The 17,950-nt window shown below is 39.3% G+C and overlaps 1 long non-coding RNA gene across 1 annotated transcript in view; it reads left to right on the forward strand.

The window, feature by feature from the left end:
* Nucleotides 1-2,137: 2,137 nt before the first annotated feature.
* LOC138756114 (uncharacterized) overlaps nt 2,138-17,950 on the forward strand; it is a 58,941-nt gene continuing 43,128 nt past the window's right edge. The window contains exon 1 of the long non-coding RNA XR_011352761.1: nt 2,138-2,267. This is a non-coding gene — a long non-coding RNA (uncharacterized lncRNA). The remainder of the gene's footprint in view (nt 2,268-17,950) is intronic.

Raw genomic sequence — 17,950 nt, forward strand, 5'->3', positions numbered from 1 at the left:
TCTCCCACCACTGTTGCAAAAAATAAAACTATCAGGAGCAAGTGCTGGGAATTTATCTGTTTTTGCCGGCTGTTCTCAACAGGGAGCAATTCAAAATCTTGGCACCCTGGAGGTAGAACTATTTTGTTTGCTCGCTCATTGAATGGTTTCAAGGTTCAATCGCAGCATTTGGAGAGACTCACATTATATACAATTGGATGTCAGTACCACAGTACTCACTGTGAACAAACTGAGTCTGGCCAACTGGGTGCCTTGATAGCCTTGTAGCCTGTTATGCCAGTCAGTGAATGAATTTGTCACTAAGGCTACAAAAACAACTGATCTTTGAGTAACAGCATGCTTCTACATTTCTATAATTACTTGCAGCCACTCTCACCTCCCTAAAGAATAGGCAAGGGCATGGTTGGGGGAATTCTAGTCATGACACTAGTGGTGATCTGCTAATTTCTGATCTTTAAGCCCCAGTGAATCTGTGCAGTATGTGACATTGTAACCTTCTTGGGAGCAGATGTATTATCTGCAGGTTGTCATCATAGCAAGAAAGCTTAATGAAAGATTATAGCTATTTTTGTAATCATAGTGAAGAAATAGAAATGTGTGGCAGAGTATCAGCCCTTACAAGCTTGGATATTTGGACAGCTAGTCCACATTAAGCAAATGCTAGAGAAGTGACTATTTCTATTAAAGTTAATAAAATCCATACTGCTTTCCATCTGCAATGAACTAACTCCATGAACTCGTGGGATTACTGCAGAACTTTAATATTTCTGCAGCTGATATGGTGAAGCTTGATACATAACAGAAATAAATGAAGGAAATTTTCTGGCCTATGAACAATGCCTGGTGGAACATTTTTGAGGTGTCCATAGTTGTTCCCACACTAAGCATCAGATCTTTTGTTTTTAATACCCGGATGCATAATCTGCTTACGGTGTTGTACTGAAGGAAATTTCAGACAAAATAACCATTCTGAGCTTCTGGCTTTTGTACCATAGATGGTTTGACTAGGTAGATATCCATAAATTGTAAATTCTAAAATTAATATGGAAATAATGGATCGATATCTGGAACATCCAGTTTATCATTTGGCACAACTAATTACTAGTAATCTTTCCCTCAGGCCTGGATAGAATGCTGCATAATAGCATTGGAACACGCAGAACACTAGATCAATCAAAATCAAACTAATAATTAAAGAAAACTTCAAAGAACACCCTTTAATTCCTCAGACCCTTCTCAAACAAAGTCCCAAGCAAAGGCATTAAATCAGAGAGGACTCAACCACTTTAAGATCAGAGCAGTGACATTGAATGTGTTTTTGCAATTGGCCATCTCATCATCTGATGCCACATGATTAAATTGTCAGGAAAATGTTCAGTGGGAATCATTAATTCTAACCTTGCTCAACTCTCATCTAAAAGTTGTCCTCAGAAGTATACACTCCCTCTATAGATGTTTGCTAATTTTCTGAGCATTTCTGGGATTTTCTTTAGTTTTCAATTAGATTCTGTTAATAAGAGTTAAATTAGGCATGGATTGGAATCTAACTAGCAGAAAACAACAACAAATGAAATTTAAACTTTGTGGGATTTAACAGAAGGATAAAATTAAGAATATCCATCAAAATCTAAAATTAGTCCATTCTTACAGAGAGAATAAAACTTATTATTAAATAAAAGTTCATGTGGGAAACTGAAAAGATGATGTAGAAAGCAGCAGACGACCCCAGCAGATTCACAAGTGAAGTGTTGCTTCACTTGAAAGGACTGTTTTGGGTTACAAATGGTAGTGAGGGAGGAGGTGTGGGCTCAAGTGTAGCATTTCCTGCAATCACAGGGGTAGGTGCCTGTTACAGAGTTCTGTGTTGTGTATTGACCTATGTGTTGTGTGGTTTTATGTTAAAAAGTGACAGTTTGCTTTTAAGAGCCAAGGTGAAGGTAGACAGACTGAGCATGTGCAGAAAATTATCTAAAAATTTCTGAACTTGGATGATAAACCACCAATGGGGGTGTTGTGGAGTGGAAGAAGGCCCAGACCATGAGTCATGGTCTGAAGGACAGCTTAGAATGTTTGGATTTCAAAAAGGATGGACATTCCGAAGGCAGCCAGAAGGATCTGGACCAAGCCAGATGTTCCTCTCTCTGCAACCAACACAAGACAACTTCGGATTTTGTGCTCTATCTCTCTCACAAAGTTCTTTTGGCTTCAGTTTACCAAACAAACTGAATTTTGTTGATGATCTTTGCTTCGGTTGAGATCGAAGTTTTGTGAGTCATGTGTGTTTTGAGTTTGTTTTGTGTCTAAGTTTTTCTGTGGGCTGGTTGGAAATATAAATTAGACTTTAATTACATATGTTATATTTAGGCTGGGGAATTTATTAGTTTTACACTGTTATAGAAATTTGCATAGTAACCAGTGGGCATTGTTATAAAAGGGAGGATTTTTGAATTAAAGTTTGAAGGTGAATTTTTGTTAATAAAGTAATTGTTCATCTTTACCCCTGTGTGATATACCTTCTTTGTGGTTGCTGGTTTGATCTTGTAACAGCACTGAATGGGCAATTGGTGGGAGGGAAGGAGTGAATAAGCAAGCTAACGAGGGAACGGTCCCTGCAGTCCCTGTCAAACGGAGACCACTAGAATTTGGAAGAACAACACTTCATATTCACTCTGGCCAGATGGCAATAACATAGACTTTCCATGTTTCCATCAATCACACACACACACCCACAACCAATCACCCCCTTACTCACAATGATGATTGCCATCTCTCCCCTTCTCCTTTCCCTATTTCTTTTTTTTCCTCTCTTTCTCTCTCTCTTTCCCTTTCCCTATGTTTCTTTTCCTCCTGCTCTGGATTCACAGAGCCAGTCTTTGCAGCAATCAATTCTGATCTTTCCTCTCTTCTGATCCATGTCTGTTGGGTTTGAACAGATTTGATATGGAAGTGAAGTGGTGCGGTTGATCAGAGACCAATCATGAAACTGGTTATGGAGGCACAGGATATGAATTAGATAATAAATGAGTGCCAATATTTATCTGAATAAGTTTTTATTGTTTTTAGCAATTGTGACATCTGAATTAGTAAATTAATTTCTTACAATTTTAAAATGAAAGTTATTATTTTTTGGTGCCAAATTATTCAAAGGAAAAAGTTCACTCTTATGAAGATTTAACTTGTAACCTGAAAATTGACTGAAATGAGAAATTAAAGAAAGCACAGAAGGCAATAAAGTCCAAAGATTAGAAATAAAAAGCAATAAATCATCACCATAAACAAACCATTGTCGGCTGTGCCCTTCCTTAAAATGCAATAGCTAAGTGTTCTAAAGCCAGGACAAAACACAATGGACTTAGAGGGCATCCTTCATCTCAGTCAAGTAGCCTTTATTTCTCACTTTAAAACTATCCTGCAATGCAGTGCCTCAGTAGAAAAATGAGACAATATTCTCCAAGACAATAAAGCACCTGGACCAGATGTGATGCATCCTAGTTTGAAGATGAAGTTACAGAGGAACTGCCAAGAATTTGGCTTTAACCTATTAAACAATAGAGCTATGCTTTATAAATATATATAATGAACTCAATAACTACAGACCAGTCAGTTTAATCTTAGTGATGGTAATATTTGTAAGACAGTTAGACATGGTTCAGAAAGGTTTAGAAGAATATGGGTCAAAGGCAGGAAAATGGGGCTAGCTCAGGTGAACGACAGGTAGCATGGACAGTGCCGAAGAGTTTGTTTCTGTCCAACCCTATAACCCAATGGGGAAATTTCTTGAAAAAATAGGGAAAGAATTAAAAGTTTGTAGATTTACCTCAGCTAAACAAATAATACACTCATTTGTTTATTTCAGAACATCACGAAGTTGACTTTCTTATTATTCGCTAAACACAACATTGCAGTCTTCATCTACCTAAAAACCACCCAGCTAAACTCCTCTGACCTTCTCTTTGAGTGATGCTGACACTCTCACTCTCCTCCTCCCGACAAGTAACATGGACAAGCATGTAGTTTTTTTAGAAAAAATCATCAAGAATTTGTTGAAGGACCAATGAAGAAATATAGCTAATCCTTTATTTTTAGACTTCCAAAAGGCATTTGATAAGGATTACTGTGTCGGCTTGTTAGAACTCCATTGAATCAAGAGAGCTGGAACAGTTAGGTAGAAAATTGACCAAGAGGAAAAAGAGCAGCTGTGAAAGGTTATTTATCGAACTGGAAAAGTGCATTATAGAAATCCCAAGAGTTCTGCACTACTTTTCTTAATATATGTTAATGATACGGATTTGGGTTTATAGGTCACAATTTCCAAATTTGCAGCTAAAACAAAACTTGAGGCAATTATGAACTGTAAGAAGGATTGCAGCAGGCTACAGGGAGATATGGACAGGTGGGTGGCAGGTAAAAATGATGCTGAGATTTTAATAGTGTGACATTTTGATGGAAGAATGAGAGGAGGCAATGTAAAATATAGGGCACAATTTCAGAAGGGATAATGTGCAGAGAGATCTAGATGTACATGTGCATTGAAAGTGGCAGGGCAAGCTGACAAAGTGGCTGGAATAGCAGTCAAATTCTTGAGCTTTCAAAAAAGGGGCATGAAAATAAAAGAGCTAGGGTTTCATTATGAATCAGAAAATATTGGCTTGGCTACACATTGGAGAAGTAGGTCAAACTTAAGGTGCTGTACACATTGGAAAAGCTAAGAAGTCTTTGAAGAGAGCCTAAGAGAGAATTATCAAAATAATGCAAGGATTAAGGTGACTTATGTGAATGGGTTGGAGAAAATAATGGTTACTGTCATGAAACATGGGAGGATTCTGCCAAAGAGATGGGACAGTGTGTGATTTTTAGTTAATATCAGCTGGTGCATGGAAGTTGGGTTTATGCCAACCTCCTGCTCCAATGCCTTAGAACAAATCTTGATTAAATGCAGACCCTTCTATCTACCCCGAGTTCTTATCAATGATCTCATGGTGTTTTTATCGCTCCCGATGCCAATTATAAATAGGCTCTTGGGGAGGGGTGCAATGTCGTCAGTAAATGAAAGCCCAACCACCTTGACACACTACAAATCATAGTCAGTGACTTTAACCAAGTCTTTCTCAAGGAAACCCTGCCCAATTATCATCAACATATAACATGTTGTACCAGAGATCCCAGCATACTTGATCACAGCAGCACTGAGATAGCGAAGACCTACCATTCTTTTCCAATACTGCATTATGGCAAGTCGGATAGTCTCGTTGTACTCCTTCTGCCTGCAAACAGACAAAGCCTAAAAAGAAAGGCTTCAGAGACTAGAACAGCTAGAAGGTTGTCACTGGAGACTGAAGAACAGGTCGAGTCAGTGAATTGGGCAATGTTCAATAATTCAATTGGGGATCTGAATGATTAAACCAGGGCTATTAGAGACTTTATCAAAACAGCTGTGAATGAGTGTGCCCTCAACAAATCATTCAGGGTTTTCCCCAACCAGTGCCTGGGATGAACAGTGCTGAGAGCCAAACCACAGGCATTTATGTCCGGAGATCAAGAACAATACACAAGGAGCAGGTACGACTTGTGAAAAGCCATCTTCTGGATGAAGTGAAGATTCTGGACAAAAATGGAAATAACAAAGGATACCTGACACCTGTAGCAGAGCCTAACTGACATAACCTGTTTCAAAACCAAATCTGGTGCAGAACGCAGCACTCCCAGATAAACTTGACGCCTTCTGCCTTCTACGCCCAATTTGTCAACCAGAATAAGGAAGAATCACTGCACACCCACATGACCCCTGATAATCCTCTACTGCCAGTATCCTAGGATGGCATGCAGGCTGCCTTCAGGAGAACGAATCCAAGGAAAGAATCCGGTCCAGATGGAGTACCTGGCTGACTACTGAAAACCCATGCTGACAAACTTTCCTAAGTATTCATGGATATCTTCAACATCTCACTCCAGCTGGGATTGGTACTCATCTGTTTCAAATTGGTCTCAATCTTTCCTGTGACCAAAAGTGTAATAACCTGCCTAAATGACTATCGACCAGTGGCACTCACATCCACAATATTTGAAGTGTTTTGAGAGGCCACTGCGAAAGCATATAAGCTCCTGTCTGAGCAACGACATGAATCTGTTTCAATTTACCAACTGCTGCAACGGGACTAGGGCAGATGTCATCTCATGGGCTCTACACAAAAATGCTGGAACATCTGGGCAGTAACTATGCATCCATCAGGATGTTTTTATCGATTACAATTCGACATTCATCCCTCAAAACTTAGCAGCAAACTCCAAGTCCTGGAAGTCCTGGGCCTCATTACCCCACTGCGTAATTGGATCCTGAATTTCCTCTCCTCAAGACTCCAGTCAGTGAGGATTGGTAAGAACTTCTCCTCCACAATCTCCGTCAGTTCCGGACATCATAGGGCTACATTCTTAGGCCCCTGCTCTACTCATTTTGCACCTATTACACCTGTGATTGTGTGGCTCGATATGGCAACAACACCATCTACAAATTCACTGATGATGGTGAGTTGTAGGAGAAGGGGCAATGAGTCAGCATACAGGAGAGAGATTGAAAACTTGGCTGAATGGTGCACAACAATAACCTCATACTCAATATCACCAAAACCAAGGTGCTGATTGTGGACTTTAGGAAGGGAAAACCAGAGGTGTATGATCCAGTGATCATTGAGGGATCAGAAGTGGAGAGTATGAGCAAATTTAAATTCCTGGGACTTAATCTCAGAAAATATTTCCTGGACACAATACACGAATGTCATCGTGAAGATAGCGTGTCAGTGCTTTTACATTGTTAGGAGTTTGCAGGTGTTTGGTATGACATCAGAAAACTTAGCAAACTTCGACAGACCAACTGTATTATGGTCTGCTATTGGAGCACCAATACATCTGAATGAAAAGACCTGCAAAAACTAGTAGACACAGCATAGAACATCACAAGTAAAGCTCTCCCAACCAAATCTACATGGAATCCTGCCATAGAGAGAAGCAACAATAATCAAGGATCCACAATACCTAGATCATGCTCTATTGTCTCTGCTGCCATTAGGAAAGAGGTAGAGGGCTCATACTACCTTGTTCAGGTACCACTCCTCCATCAGACTCTTAATCAACAAACAAACATTTAAGGATTTAAACATTGCATGTTATTTATGATTATGTTTATTTTCTGTATTACATAGTAAGATTGTTTACATTTCTTTCTTTGTTTACATCTATGTCTTTTGTCTTGAGTACTGTTTACAGTCACCAATAAGTAATAAACAGGAAACAGAATCTCAGAGTTATATATGATAACATTTATACACTCTGACAAAATTTGAACTTTGAACTGAACTTGAGGATGCAATGAAATGTGATGGAGATACTTACAATCATGAAGAGTGTGGCAGAGTAAGTGGAGAGGACCTGTTCCCATTGACAGAGGACTCAAGAGATTTACTTGCAATATTTATCACTCACAAAGACATGATGTCTGATATCAAAGTGAGAGTTCACAATTATTTTACTTAGACTAAGAGAATACATCCAGTAATTCTTAGAACTAATCAGTTACCAGACAATAACTTCATGTTAATAGCTTTGAAACTGAGCATATCCTCAGCCAGATGATGCACACTGGATCGAACAGTGGTCGTGTTATAACCAATATCATGGCAGAAAATAAATTTTTTCCAACCGCTCAATAGCCTTTTGAAATGGACCAGTAAATACTGGGTTATCTTCTAAAAAAGTTCAATCAGTTAGTGCACAGCAATTCAATTTACATAAACTCTAAAGCAATGGAAAGGTAGAATCTGTCTGCTTAAAAGGTAAGGCATGTTGTTGCCACAAGTCATTCACTCACTCACAAAGCCGCTAGCAACACAACCCACAAGCAATTGAGGAAGGAAGAACACAGGGATATCAATCAAGATGAAGCATATTAATGGCAATCAATGGCAGTAATAAGAAGTAAGGAGTATATGATTGGCAGAGAGGAAGCTGGTGACAGGTTAACATTACTCCAACACCTTGGGCTTGTCAGGATCCTTGCAGATTTGAATTTAGACTGAAGCAGAACCAGTGTCTAATTTAAATGGCTTAACTCTCACATAAGGATGGTCCCTGCACAGTGATCCTTTAGATGTACATTTCCTAACCCCTTTATTGGAATTTTAGGAGTAAATGAAAGTTTATTTAAAAAATAATATGCACGAATGCTGGAAATCGGAAATAAAATAAGGAAATGCTGAAAACACCCAACAGGTCAGGCGGCATCTGAGTAAAGAGAAATGGAGCGAATATGAAGACCTGACACAAAGTGTTTCTTGTATTTTCTGTTTATTTTCTATTTTGGCACTGATGCATGTTAAAAATGATGGGAAAGTGCTGCTAGCTTTTCAGACCTAGGTTTTTAATTTACAGATTTTTGAATTATTGTGCATGTTGAAACAAAAATACTGAATTGTCCACAAGAGTGCTTAAAAGCAGGACTATATATTTTGGAATGACTTCATCGAGCTGGCAGAGTCCGCAAGCATCGAATCCATGCTGCTGAAGACCCAACTGCGCTGGGTGGGTCACGTCTCCAGAATGGAGGACCATCACCTTCCCAAGATCGTGTTTTATGGTGAGCTGAGACAGAGGTGCACCAAAGAAGAGGTACAAGGACTGCTTAAAGAAATCTCTTGGTGCCTGCCACATTGACCCCTGCCAGTGGGCTGATATTGCCTCCAACCGTGCATCTTGGTGCCTCACAGTTTGGCGGGCAGCAACCTCCTTTGAAGAAGACCGCAGGGCCCACCTCACTGACAAAAGACAAAGGAGGAAAAACACAAAACCCAACCACAACCAACCAATTTTCTTTTGCAACCGCTGCAACCGTGCCTGCCTGTCCCGCATCAGACTTGTCAGTCACCAACGAGCCTGCAGCAGACGTGGACATACCCCTCCATAAATCTTCGTCCGCAAAGCCAAGCCAAAGAAAGATATATACAGAACATAGCAAGCAATGAGGGAGCTGGCAGTTCAAGCATTTTGAATTTGGTTGTGCAGATTATACAGGACAACAAAGATTTTCTTTTCTAAAAATCTTTGGGTGCATTTTATGGATTTTTGGACTGCTGATCATGAAAATCAATTTAAAATTTTCCTATCACATACAGATTTTTAGATATAATCTTTTTTTTCTGATTTCCTGTCATATTTTAAGTCTACTTCAAGCATACAAAACTATGAAATACAATGTGTCATTGAACATTCATTTTCTGCATTTGCACTTGGACTTCTTCCATGCTGATTGTGGTGGAGTCAGTGATGAACATGGTGAAAGGTTTCATCAGGACATGGTGACCATGGAAAAGTGGTATCAGGGCACTAGGAATCTATCACTGCCGCTGACTATTGTTAGACACTGATGTAAGAGACAACAGATGTTGAGTACAAATGAAAACGAGCAGGAAAACATTTTTAGGTCAGTTGAACTAATACAATATGTCAGCATCATTATGTGATTAAACATGCTAAATTTGGTAAAAGCCAATTTAATGTTTCCCCAACTTCCTCCGTGACAGGCTTGGTGCCAGAACCAGTGTTAGAGGAAAGGTGGGGGGCATAGTTCAACACTCATAAACTCACTCAGCAGGAGTGGTGTGGTGGTGCTAGTACCTACCTACTGACTGTTAACGTAGCAGATGAAAGCTGCTTTTATTGTGTGAAGAGTCATTAGCATGCATGAAGCTAGACGCTAATGATGCTTGATGTATGCTAGTGACGTGGGCGGGATGGGGCAAGCAATAGCTGCAAGTGGGGGAACAGCACCTTGTTAGGGGAGAACTTCCCTTTGGCGCTGACCCTGACGTGATACCACAAATCTGAAATTATCTTGTGTTCATCTTGAAGTTGTTTATCATAATCCCCATTTTTTTCCAGGAAGAAAGCCTTTTGTTGTTCAGTGTATTATTGTACACCTTTCAAAATCTTGGACTTAACAATATTTTCTTGTGTGAGGAGTACTCTACTTGAATTGTACCCCAAAGTTTCATATTAGGCTTAAGGTCAGGATAACTATCTCTCGTATGATCAATGTTGCATCATTTTATATAGCTATCTATATATTTAGAGAGATATAGATATGGACTTATAGAGTCATACTGCTGACCATCATATACCCAGATATCCTAATCCTTTTTACCAGCATCTAGTCCATGAGCTTCTCTGTCTTGCAGCTTTTTGATTTATGTGCCTTAATCTTATTGATTTGGTAAATTTTAGCAGTGGTTCGTTTTAAATGATTGCCATGTTTTGTGATTTAATCACTTGATTACAATATCAGTTGACTCAGCTGAGTCAGTGAAAAGTTTCCTTCACAGTTTTCATTCAGCTTTTCACTAGTGATAATAACACAAAGCTATGACCACCATTAAATAGTTTATCTACCATTATCACTAGGCTTTGTGGACAGCTTTGCATTCATAAAATGGCAGTTCCATTTTCAAAATTACAGTATTAATAACATTCTTATGGATCAGAAATCATGAATTTGTGAAAGATGAGATAGAGGAGCAATTCCTTTATTTCCATATTTCCAAATATTTTGGTGCCAGATATTTTCTCAGTCTCAGTCCTAAATATGTTAGGTTGGTAGGGGAAGGGAAGGGGGTTAAGAAGTCATGTGGTTTGCTGGCCTTCATTGGTCAGGAGTTTTAGAGTCATGAGGTAATGTTGCAGCTCTATAAAACTCTTGGTTAGACCACGCTTGGAGTATTGTGTTCAGTCCTTGTTGTCTGACTGCAAGAAAGATAAAGATGCTTCAGAGAGGGTGCAGATGAACTTGACCAGGATTCAGGCTGGATTAGAGAACATGTCTTTTATGAAGCAAGTTTTACCAACTTTGTCCTTTTCTCTTTGGAATGGCAAAGGATGAGAGGTGACTTAATAGAGGTATGTATATAAGATTATTAGAGTCAAAGATAGGATAGACAGCCAACACCTTTGACCCAGGGTGACAATAGCAAATACTAGAAGACACTTGTTTAAGGTGAGTGGAGGCAGGTTTTGTGGAAATGCCAGAGGTATGTTTTTTTACATAGAGTATGTGGAATGCATTGCCAGGGATGTTCATGGAGGCTGATGCAATAGGGACATTCAAAGTCTCTCACATGGGCACATGAATGTAAAAAAAATAGAGGGATAAGGGCTGAGTGATAGGGAAGGATTAGATTGTTTTGTAGGTTTACATGGTCGGCTCAACATATTTTACCTGTTTTCCTAAGATTTTTGGAGGTTCATTCTTCAATTCTAAAGATGCATTAGTCACTGCAACATTACTCGTAAGAGTCGGGAAGGTTCAAAAGAAAGTTAGTGGTCATGTGAAAAAGATGTATTGCAGGTCTTCAGGACAGTGACAACAGCAGCGAACTAGCAAGGGCTCAGTGGCTGAGGGACCTACACATGCTGTGGGTGACTTGCAGTCGAGGGGACCCAAATGGGCTGCAAGCTGTTGGAGACTTGCGCATGGAATCTGGTATCAGAACCAGGGTTCCAGAGGGTGATGAGGGCAAGAAAGACTCCCCATGGGCCTTGGGCATTGATGGCTTTTTGATAGTATGAGAGGTTTGGATCTGGAGCTTGGGTGGCGGATTGATCAAATAGGAGTTTGTGTGGCTAAAGAGGTTGTGGGAGCACTGGAGGCTAATCCATGGACACTCATGACTCTGAATAGACTCTCTTTGCTTCTCTATCTCTCTATGTAAGAGCCGCCAGGTGACACTAATGTTGACTCTTTGTCTGCCTTACAGTAGGGATAAGGCAATTTTGTGCAATATTACATGTGCGGTATTATTACATGACAAAAAGGGAATCTTGAATACAAATGTGGGGAATGGGATGAATGCGATCACTCTGCTGGGAGCTCAGAAGAATACGATAGGCCAAATTGTCCCCTTCTCTGTCATACTAAGTGTGATAAATACTTGAATATGAAATGTTTAGTTCAATTGCACCTGAGGAAAATATGATTGCATTTTGACAGGATTTAAATAAATATTTTCAAAAGAAGCCTCAAAATGGTGTTGAGAAATGAAGAGAACTAGAAAGAAGGTTTAACCTAATGCTATAAAACAAGGATTAGAACATATCCAACTGGATAACTAGCCTTTTCTGTGACACATTTTTGTTAATAAGTGTCTTTGGAATTGTTTCACATTTTGAGGCATTAAATCTGCTGGTAGACAATGTGTAATAATGGGGTGACTCCAGGTGAAATATTTCATCATTCATTACAATTAGTTAGGATATGATCTTCTAGTGCATGGAATCTTCTTCTTTCTTTTTTCTTTCTTTGGCTTGGCTTCGCGGACGAGGATTTATGGAGGGGTAAATGTCCACATCTACTGCAGGCTCATTGGTGACTGACAAGTCCGATGCGGGACAGGCAGGCACGGTTGCAGCGGTTGCAAGGGAAAATTGGTGGGTTGGGGTTGGGTAATACTTGGTATTAAAAGATAAAAACAAAAGGTCAATCTGGGGCTTTACTTGAGACCTGCCATGAAATTAAGTCAAATGAAATGAATAAGAGATGAGCTTAAGCAGGTGAAGTCCCGACAAACTCTGGTTAAATGTGAGAAGAAATCAGCAATGCACTAATTACTGGATATAAAAGTACTGGCTCTACATTATATTGGGTTCAATGGAAGAAATTAACTGAGCAAAACAACAATCCAACTGCAAAAACTCAGAATTTCTGACTAAAAACAAAATTACAATATCGATGTGTTTCACCAAACTCATCAAAGTGTTAATGTCATATAAGCAATCATATAAGCCATCTTTGGAGCATCACATTTTCTACATACTGCCACCTAAACAAAATTAATGAATATAGTCTTGGATGGAATCATTCATTTACCTTCCTGGCTCCAGTTAGCCCCACTAATCCGCAACAAATACAATCTAAATAATTAAAAACATGTCAATTGGTGTAATGATCACATCAACATTACGTTTATAAATATAATGTGGAAGTTCCCCATTGTTTCAGAGACCCTTGACAAATTCCTAATAGTAGAAACAATTGAGAATCAGTCACTACTTGCCTGTAACTATTTGTATGGAGGAATTGTCCTCACTCCATCTCTTGTGGGATTGTTTTGGGAACTCCAACTTGTTCTTTAGTTTTATCCACATTTGGCATCAATTCAATCTTCAAAGACAGTGAAGATTGCTTCCTCTGATCTTTTAATAGTGCAATTGCACTGAAATCTTGCAGCAGAAACTCAATTTTTAAAGAACTTTGAAAATCGAAACAGGCAGCTGAATAGTTAATGTGAATCTAGCATGGTGTAATTCACACAATGCAATTTAAAATAGCTATTACTGCCTGAGGCTGCACAGCCCTGAATGTCAAACAGCTGTGTCACTTTCCACTTTTCATGAACATGTCACACTTCATAGAAGCGTAGTAACTTTTTTTGAACATGACTGGTGTAGACACTATAAGGAAAAATAGCTAAGGTTGTATTTTAATACACAACGGCATCAATGAAAGAGTTATCTGAAAGAGGAAATATTTCTCCAATTCACTGAGATGAGGCTGTGTCACACAGGGATTATTGCAGATTTAATGTGGGACACCAGTCTTCCTGAAATTACATGAAAAAGATCTAAATTTAAATCTTCTCAGCTACTTAATGTATCTGCCATGGAAAGATAAATCTCTGGTCCAGAAATGAGGCAGACTCCTTTCAATCTCTATCATTACATCATTTTTTTTTCAAATTCCTGCAGAATTTCTGTTATTCTTCTGGGCCATTCTCACAAAACAGATATTGTACACTACGATTTGAGCTAATAATGAAGAGTAATAATTGACAGAAGGCAAAATAAATATCAATTAAAATCCTTATCAAGGACCTTAAATTACATTTTTATATTATTTTCAAAATATTAAAATCAATACAATTTTTTTGCCAAACTAATAGAGGAGCAAAAAATAACATCAACTTGTATTTCATGATACAGTACATTTATCATTGAAAGGCTTCATAATATGTTTCACAAAAATTTTGCAAGAAAGAAAATGCCGAGCCACTGTAAAGTGGGACGTGAAGAGATGAGATGGAAAACTACAGATGGATTCCCAGACTATGGGGGTATGTATATATAATGGAATCCAATGTCACATGATCCTGCAGAAAGAAGGACAACTGACTTGTCAAACTATTCTTTGGATATCTCATCATCGAACCACATTTGCCTTGTCATGCATACTAGTTTAGTGTGGGTGGTGTCCGATGGATACAAGAGAAAAAGTGAATTGACGTGGTATTTCAAAAATTAAGGCAGTTGTTGAACATTTTACTTGAGGTTCAATAGGTAAACAGGAAGATAAAATAGGTCAAGCAATTAAACCATAAGCCAAATCTCTACCAAAGGATAATTACATTTAAATATGGATAGACAGCAACATATTAGGCCAATTCCGACCCATGGACCTATGCCATCCAAATACACCAAATAACCTACAAACCCCATATGTTTTTGAAGGGTTGGAGGAAACTGGAACACCCAGAAGAAACACATGCAGGTCACAGGGAGAACATACAAACTCCATACAGAGGACGGATTCGAACCTGACCATGAGTAAAATAATGGCATTGCTTAAACCACTAAACTAACTGTGCCAAATGATTTGCATCCATAAAAACAGCAAAATTGTACTATTTTAAATGAGAATATAAAGAATTACTTTGCTTCAGTAGTTATAATAAGGAAAGAGGAGGGGATGAAAATTAACATTGGTCAGGGAGACTTATCTGCATTAATGGCAGCAAATAACAATACTGAAAGAAAAATAAATCTTAAATTGGTGAAATGTAAGGATGGTTGAATCTTAATTTTGTTACTTTGATAATTAAGAAAGGGAAGCTTGAGATTGTAGAGTCGTTAACCTAACAACTAATATCAGGAAATTACTCAGGTCTATAAATGAAGACAGAATTATCGAACACCTGAAAACAATTTAAGGTGATCCTCAATGACTCAAGAATTAGGATAGACCTTTTTGAAGATTTGACTGAGCACACAACAAGAATATGCCTATATGTGTTATTTATAATTAACTCCTTAAGATGCTTGATAAAGTCCTGTATTGAGAAAGGCATGAAATTGACCTTGTCCTGAATCTTATCACTGTCTAGTATATACAATACTTGCACTGGAGGTACCGACATGAAGGAACTCCTGATGCTATTTGATTGATGACTAAGCCCAAAATCAGTTGCTTTTTTTTAAACCAATGATATGGAAATGCATAAATTGAAGTCAAGTTTTTGAAATTGCTTTGGAAGTTTAACAAAAATCAACAGTGAGAGCACATTGACAGCAGATTATGACTACTGCTCTCAGAATTTCATGTATAGTGGGTCATGCCAAGTGGAAGCTCTGTGTTCTATTTCAATTCTGAATCCAGAAACTAATTTCAGAGGCTTGAGTATAACTTGTGTCTATCAATATATAACTATGACTTTGTTAGGAAGAAGACCTGTCTAACCAATTTGATTACTTACTTTTTGAAGAATTAACCAAGTGCGTTGATGAAGGTGCTCAGTTAATGTAGCCTGCACTGCCCTTATCATGAGTCTGGTCCAATAGATTTGGACTAATGGGATCCGAAACCATTTGATAAATTGGATCCAAAATTAACATGGTAATCAGTGGCCAAGATTGGTTTTGTGATTGAAAGCCTGTGACCAGTAAAGCACCACAGAGATCGATCCTGAGATCCTTATAGAGAAATAGCTGGTGGGACTACATGAGAATTGGCGGCATTCCTCGGTTACAGGGTGATATTATGTTAGGTGATGTAGATGGAAGGATTTTAGAGCCAGGATATACTCAACCAATAGTTTAGTGTGAAGGTGGCTGCACAATAGAGGGATCTTTGAGTACAAAATAAAAGATTTCTGAATGTGGCAGTGAAATCAAATATTCTGCTGAAGAAAACACGAAGGATTCTCTCCTTCATTACCCAGATCATGAAACACAAGAGCAAGGAGATAAAGATATGACATTATATATATAAATATATATATATAAAGACAATCTGAGGTGCCTGCAAGCTCACACCAAGACACAAGAGAAACTTGTCCGTGAACTACTCTTCGCAGACGATGCCACTTTAGTTGCCCATTCAGAGCCAGCTCTTCAGCGCTTGACGTCCTGCTTTGCGGAAACTGCCAAAATGTTTGGCCAGGAAGTCAGCCTGAAGAAAAATGAGGTCCTCCATCAGCCAGCTCCCCACCATGACTACCAGACCCCCCACATCTCCATCGGGCACACAAAACTCAAAACGGTCAACCAGTTTACCTATCTCGGCTGCACCATTTCATCAGATGCAAGGATCGACAATGATACAGACAACAGACTCACCAAGGCAAATAGCGCCTTTGGAAGACTACACAAAAGAGTCTGGAAAACCAACCAACTGAAAAACCTCACAAAGATAAGCGTATACAGAGCCGTTGTCATACCCACACTCCTGTTTGGCTCCGAATCATGGGTCCTCTACCGGCATCACCTACGGCTCCTAGAACGCTTCCACCAGCGTCGTCTCCGCTCCATCCTAAACATCCATTGGAGCGCTTTCATCCCTAATGTCGAAGTACTCGAGATGGCAGAGGTCGACAGCATCGAGTCCACGCTGCTGAAGATTCAGCTGCGCTGGGTGGGTCACGTCTCCAGAATGGAGGACCATCGCCTTCCCAAGATCGTGTTATATGGCGAGCTCTCCACTGGCCACCATGACAGAGGTGCACCAAAGAAAAGGTACAAGGACTGCCTAAAGAAATCTCTTGGTGCCTGCCACATTGACCAGCGCCAGTGGGCTGATATCGCCTCAAACCGTGCATCTTGGTGCCTCACAGTTTGGCGGGCAGCAACATCCTTGGAAGAAGACCGCAGAGCCCACCTCACTGACAAAAGGCAAAGGAGGAAAAACCCAACACCCAACCCCAACCAACCAATTTTCCCCTGCAGCCACTGCAACCGTGTCTGCCTGTCCCGCATCGGACTTGTCAGCCACAAATGAGCCTGCAGCTGACGTGGACTTTTACCCACTCCATGAATCTTTGTCCGCGAAGCAAAGCCAAAGAAGAGAAGATATATATATATATAAAGACATTTGTTGGAGTACTGGGTCCATTTCTGGTTGCTGTGGTGCTGCTCTAGAGGAGGAAATGGTTACTTTGGGAATGCTGTGGAAGAGATGAACTAGGATTTAAGAGAACAAGGAAATAGGAGCTTTGACTTGCCATTCAATATTGTTCTGCCCCAGGCCTCATGGGTTCTTCTGAGTCAGCTCCTCACAACCTTCGATTTTCTGGTTTAAATGCGTATCAAAGATTTACCTACTTCCTCTTTAAATATTCCTAATAATCAAGCCTCCTCAACTTTCTGGGGTAGTTAATTCCAGACATTCACCGCCCTCTGTGAGAAGAAATGCCCATGTACAACAGTTTTACCTGAATGTCCCTTGATCTTAAATGTGTCCCTTTTATTAAAATTTCTCTCACTAATGGAAGCATCTCAATGTCTACCCGTCATAACCCTTCTGGATCCTTATGTTTTGTTGAGATCACCAATCTTCTTCTAAACTCCAAAGAATATGGAGTTTTGAGAATAGTGCATATGAGGCAGAAATGTAACAAATTTTATTCGATTTGAAAAGGACAAGGCATGTATGAGCACTTTATCTGAGTGCTTGTAGCATTCGAAACAATATCAGTGAACGTGTGGCAGAAATTGTTACAAAGGTGTATGATTTAGTGGCCATTACAGAAATGAGATCACAGGAATGGGATTATCAGGAATTAAATATCCAAGAATATCTTAATTATGGGTGTGATTAGGGTGACGGTGAGAGACAATATAAGATTTAAGGCAGAGAATATTGTAT

Source organism: Narcine bancroftii, chromosome 3, assembly GCF_036971445.1.
Source record: "Narcine bancroftii isolate sNarBan1 chromosome 3, sNarBan1.hap1, whole genome shotgun sequence".
Lineage (NCBI taxonomy): Eukaryota > Metazoa > Chordata > Chondrichthyes > Torpediniformes > Narcinidae > Narcine > Narcine bancroftii.